At 40.8% G+C, this 6424-nt stretch overlaps 1 long non-coding RNA gene across 1 annotated transcript in view; it reads left to right on the forward strand.

Annotated features, from left to right (window-relative positions):
• Window positions 1-5204, forward strand: part of LOC140713291 (uncharacterized) — a 139854-nt gene extending 134650 nt beyond the window's left edge. The window contains exons 3-4 of the long non-coding RNA XR_012095214.1: window positions 2948-3123; window positions 3247-5204. This is a non-coding gene — a long non-coding RNA (uncharacterized lncRNA). The remainder of the gene's footprint in view (window positions 1-2947; window positions 3124-3246) is intronic.
• Window positions 5205-6424: the final 1220 nt, after the last annotated feature.

Consider the following 6424-nt stretch of genomic DNA (forward strand, 5'->3'; position numbering starts at 1 on the left):
AGAAAATTCATCAAGAAATCTGGCCCAAGCTGAAGGAACTATATGAGACCGGTCCCCCACCGACACCCCATCCGTACCAGCCGGGAGACTGGGTCCTGGTTAAGCGACTCCGACAAGAGACCCTAGAACCCAGGTGGAAGGGACCACTCCAGGTATTCCTAACCACACCCACTGCCCTGAAGGTAGAAGGCATCGCGTCGTGGATCCACTACACCCACATCAAGCCAGTGGACCCAACCTCTGACCTTCTGGGACCAATCATGGCGGCGGCTGAAGCACCAGCCACGTGGACTGTGGACAGAGCTAAGAACAACCCCTTAAACTCACCCTTCGCCGGCAGCATAGCTCACTGCAAACATGCAGTTAAGTAGTCTAACCCTAACGTTAGTCGCCCTAGTGGCCGCTGGGGAAAACACAAAACCAGCTCCTAATCCCTTTATCTGGAGAGTCTGGCTTTATGAAAACCAAACCCACCCTGGGCAACCTCATAAACCCGGGAAATTATTGGCCAGTGCTGATTGCCCCTCCTCAGGGTGCAATAGCCCAATTTTACTAAATTTTACTGGTTTTCAAATAGCCAAACCAATGGCACCAATAATATGCTTTGAGTTCGATCAGACTAAATACAATTGTAAACACTATTGGTGGCACCAAAATCCCAGCTGCCCTTATAACTATTGTAACATCCATAAATCCCATTATTGGGGTAAGGAAGAACAGTTAGATCCTAAGTGGCCCTTCCATCGTAGATGGGACGGGGACTTTTCATATACATGGATAGTCAAAGACCCCTGGAACTCCCGCTGGACCACGCCTCAACATGGGGCTGTATACTACTCCTCCTCCTCCACATGGCCTAGCAGTCACCTCTATCTGTGGCGAGGTCTAGTGCAGGCACGGCCCCTGGTCCATGGGAATATCCAATGACAAGAAAACAGACTAACACAAGATTTACATCCTTTCTCCTGGTTAAAATTATTACAAGAAGGATTAGAACTTGCTAACCTTACAGGACTTCACAGCTTGTCTGGCTGCTTTCTGTGTGCCACTCTAGGGCGTCCACCGCTAACCGCTGTCCCTCTGCCATGGGGATCCTCTACCTCTGCCCAAGCTAACAACTTCCGAAACCTCTCATATGCCCCTATCCCTAATGTGCCACTATACCTGAACCCCAGTCAGGAGAAGTTTCCCTACTGTTTCTCAGGAACTAATTCCAGCCTCTGCAACATCACTGCAACGCCCCCTAGTACCACCCTAAGGGCTCCGCCGGGCATATTCTTCTGGTGTAATGGAACATTATCTAAGAACCTATCTGGTCCCTCTGTTACCAACCTACTGTGTCTTCCTGTCACATTAGTTCCCTGGTTGACTCTACTAACTGCCAGCGAGTTCCTGGGGTACATCGGTAACTGGACTAGTACTGCTATTCACCCAGTCCTTAGACCGAGACCTGCACGAGCCATATTTCTCCCCCTCATTGCGGGAATCTCCCTCACCTCATCCCTCATTGCGGCCAGACTGGTGGGGGGAGCCCTAGGTCACACCCTCATAGAAAGCAACAAGTTGTACCAACAATTTGCCGTTGCTGTGGAGGAGTCGGCTGAGTCCCTTGCCTCCCTTCAGCGACAGCTCACGTCCCTAGCTCAGGTAACCTTGCAGAACCGGAGGGCCCTAGACCTACTCACTGCTGAAAAAGGTGGTACATGTATGTTTCTAAAGGAAGACTGTTGTTTCTACATAAATGAATCAGGGCTTGTAGAGAACCAGGTCCAACAGTTACGCAAGTTAAGCATAGAAGTAAAAACACAGCAGTTTGCTTCAGCTGCAGACCAATGGTGGAATTCCTCTATGTTTTCCCTGTTATCCCCCTTCCTTGGACCCCTGCCAAGTCTACTATTTCTGTTTACCGTAGGACCTTGTGTTGTTAACAGAATTTTACAGTTTGTCAGGGAAAGGTTTGACACCGTACAGCTCATGGTCCTCAGAGCCCAATACCAACCTGTAAACGCTGAAACAGAATCAGACTTATAAGACACAAGATTGGCTCTAGAGGTACCTGAAAAAAATGGGGGAATGAAAGAAAACAGGCACATTCCTCAGCCCTGGACTCAACACAAACAGGCCCAGTACAAACACATCCCACCATATATCTCTCAACTTCCTGAGCCCAGTGCAAACACATCCCACCATATATCTCTCAACTTCCTGAGCCCAGTACAAACACATCCCACCATATATCTCTCAACTGCCTGAGCCCAGTACAAACACATTTCTCAACTCAGAGACTACCATATATCTCAACTTTAGAAAAACACCACCTGGAAAGTCTCCGATAAGGACACAGCTGTTCGTGGTTTTACTGAAAGCACGGGAACCAATAGAAAACTGCTAAATGTATAACTTAAAATATTAACCAATTGTAGTGCTGTAACCAAAAGAATTCCCTTGTTCCTCTGTAACTTTACGTATCCTATTTACATCGGGCTATGAAAGGCAAGCACTCGCATTGTTCGGGGCCCTCTTGTATGCTGTGGAATGGAGGGACCAAGTTCGAACTTGCAGTAAAAGATCCTTGCCACTTGGCTTTGACTTTGGACTCTGGTGGTCTTCTTTGGGGAACAAACGGTCTGGGCATTACACAGGCTTGATGAGCAAATTTAGATCTGACACAAATATTATGATGCATGCAATTTTTAAAAGATGATAAATTGTGCTTTGTCAAAATTGGAAGCTTCTGCTTTGTGAAAGACCATGTCAAGAGGATAAAAAGATAAGCTACAGAATCAGAAAGTATTTGAAAATCTACATAACTATTAAAGGACTCATATCTGGAATATATAAAGAACTCTCAAAACTCAACAGTTAAAAAAAAAAGTAAAGAAAAACAAAAAGTAAAAACTAGCCAGTTATAAAATGGGTAAAAACATGAACATATATTTTACCACAGGTGATATCCAGAAGGCACATGAAAACATATTCATCATTATTGGACCATCAGGTCAGCAGAAAGGAAGGCCATGATGAGATACCACGACACACCCGACTGGAACAGCTAAAAGAAAAACAAAACAAAAACACCATGATACCAAATGCTGGTTTGAATGCAGAGAAACTAGATTACTTGTACGTTGCTGCTGGCTTTCTAAAACAATACTAGAAAAATAGTTTTGCTGTTTTTCCTTTTTTAATGTAAACTTACGCTTATTACATTATCCAGCAATCACCCTTATGGACATTTTTTTTTAGGAATGGACACTTACGTCTTTACAAACTCTAGTACAAGACTGTTCACAGTAGCTGTCAGGCCTCTGAGCCCAAGCCAAGCCATCGCATCCCCTGTGACTTGTACCTAAACACCCAGATGGCCTGAAGTAACTGAAGAATCACAAAAGAAGTGCAAATGCCCTGCGTCGCCTTAACTGATGACATTTCACCACAAAAGAAGTGAAAATGGCCGATCCTTGCCTTAAGCGATGATATTATCTTGTGAAATTCCTTTTCCTGGCGCATCCTGGCTCAAAAACTCCCCCACTGAGCACCTTGTGACCCCCCACTCCTGCCCGCCAGAGAACAACCCCCCTTTGACTGTAATTTTCCTTTACCTACCCAAATCCTATAAAATGACCCCACCCTTATCTCCCTTCGCTGACTCTTTTTTTGGACTCAACCCGCCTGCACCCAGATGATTAAAATGCTTTATTGCTCACACAAAGCCTGTTTGGTGGTCTCTTCACAGGGACGTGCATGACAGTAGCATTATTTATACTAGAAAAAAAATCTGAAAAAATAAAATTTCTCATAATAGACTAATGAATAAACAAATAGTGATAGATCCATATCATGAAAAACTACTCAATAATAAAAATTAAATAAACAAGAAACTATTGATATATCTAATGACTTGAATGGATCACAAGGAAATTATGCTGAGTACAAAAGAAAAATACAACATCAAAATGTCACATATTTTGCAATTCTATTTATATAACATTCTTAAGATGTCAAAATTATTGAGAGAGAAGATAGACTATTGTTTGACAGGGGTTGGGGGTGGTGTATGAGAAAGAGGTGGATGTGAATTTATAGGGGTTGCAAGAGGGAGATAATTGTGGTAATAGAAGAGCTCCTTGTCATTATTGTGGTGGTGGTTACACAAAACTACATGCAATAAAATGATATAGAACTACACACACACATTGTACCAATATCGTTCTCAATTCCTTAGTTTCTTTATTGTATTATAGTAGCCTAAAATGCACCTGGGTAAAGAGAACACAAAACCTCTCTGTATTTTATATTTGTTTGTGACTTCCTATAAATCTATAATTATTTAAAAACTATGTATATGTAATATATTATATTATATTATATATGTTGCATTAGCTTATCTATCAAGGTGTGGGTGTTGAGGAAATTGATATCAGTGTCTAGAAAACTGGGTAATCATTTTAAGCTTTGTCAAAATATTTTATAAAACTTTTGCCAGTGAGAATTTAGAAAGAAGATTATGAGTCTTTGAGGCTGACAGCTCTTGAGGAAATAACTGGAAATATAGGGTTAATGTAATCCTAGGCATAATAATGGTTCCCTCAGAGATGTTCACATCCTAATCTCTGGAATCTGTGAATGTATTATCTTTCATTCAAAGAAGACAAAGAAGAATTAAAATTGCAGAATGCACTCGGGGTACTAATCCACTGACCTAATAGATAAAATAGGCAGATTATATTGGACAATATACAAATAAACACAGTAAAACTGCAGTGATCCTTAAGGGTCAAAGGGGCAGTTGGAAAAGGAGAACCAGAAAGGTGCCATTGTGAGAAGAATTCAGCTGAACATTGCTGGCTTCAGAGATGAAAGAAAGTGTACATAAGCTGAGGTCAGTGAGCAGCCTTCGAAAAGCTGTAAAAGCAAGAAAATGGATTCTCCCCAGAGCCTCTAGAAGGGAATACAACCCTGCCAACAACTTAATTTTAGCCCAATGAGACTCATTTTAGATTTATGGTCTACAGACTGTTAGATAATAAATATATGCTTTTTAAAATCACTAAGTTTGCGGCAATTTGTTACAGCAGAAATAGAAAATGAATACAGTGAATACACTGTATTGATATACGGTATTAGCTACTACTGGCTGTGTTTGACAAGGTATTACAAGAAAGAGATGTGCTCAGAGGAAACTTGGCCAGATTGTGGGTATAATGAAAGGAAATGGAAAGTCCAGCACTGTTTTCTTTTTTTTTTTTTTCATTTCAAAGGGGAGTTAATAACACTTGTTTACTCCAAATTTGAAAAGTAGCACTGCAAAAGTCCTTGAGCTGTGGAAACACATTAACCAGATGCTTTTGTTAAAAATCAGGTAAAGTGTGCCCTTAGCATTAAAGATTGAGACTCTCAAAGTAGCTGCCATTAGATTGAGGTAGTAAGTGCAATCATGGTGGTGAAAAAGAAAAAAATTGACAAGTAAAATATGTAGAAAATGACTCTATATGCAGCTATTGGAATATGGAACTAAATCAAAACAACAGAAGTTAACTGTGTTTTTGCAAGAATTGTGTTTCTAAAAACACATGAAATAAAACATAAAACATTAAGCCCAAATTAAATTACCTTTGACAATAAAATAAGTAAAACAATCTTAAGCCACCAAATTTCTTTGAGTAGAAAACAATTTTCAAACTTTCTGTGATCTTCTGGACTCACTCCAACTTATACTTCATACATGGCAAGAGAGGATAGACAAGGAAGAATATTGTAGAAGGCAGGAACATGAATCAGAGAAGAGACAAGGGAGTTCTTTCCAGGAGCAACATTAGGAATAATAAGGACATGTACCCCCACATCCATGGACAAGGACACCCCATACCATGTCTCTCACAGTATTGCAGCATTGTGGATACTCTGTTTGTCCCAGCTTTGCTGCCCTGTATTTGTATATGGGGGATGGAGGCAGATAACTTGACATTTTGTTTCTGTACATTGTCTAGCAAGTCTAGGTTTACACTCAGAAGAGGGTTTATTGAATTAGACTATGGCATGAGTCAGCAAAAAACACAATTTATTATGTGAAGACACTGGGATTTGAGGCTGTTTCTAATATCTGATACCAATACTTATCTTTATTAATTTAGATTCATTAGCATAAAGTGATAGTTAAAGCCATGGAATTTGATCAAATAAAAAGGAGAAAAAAATGGAAAATAGACAGAAATCTCAAAATATTCAGAGTTGAAATGACTTTAGAGCTCATCTCAGGCACCTCATCATTTTTCAATAGGATGGGTAAGACTCCATATAAGCCCATGTAAGCTGAGGATTGCCAAAGTCCATGGCACCCCATTCATATGAATTACGTATAATAGGCATCCCTGGAGTTACACAAAACAGCTGTCCTGCGAGTAGGATCTAGACTAAGCTAAGG

This window comes from Chlorocebus sabaeus, chromosome 14 (assembly GCF_047675955.1).
Source record: "Chlorocebus sabaeus isolate Y175 chromosome 14, mChlSab1.0.hap1, whole genome shotgun sequence".
NCBI lineage: Eukaryota > Metazoa > Chordata > Mammalia > Primates > Cercopithecidae > Chlorocebus > Chlorocebus sabaeus.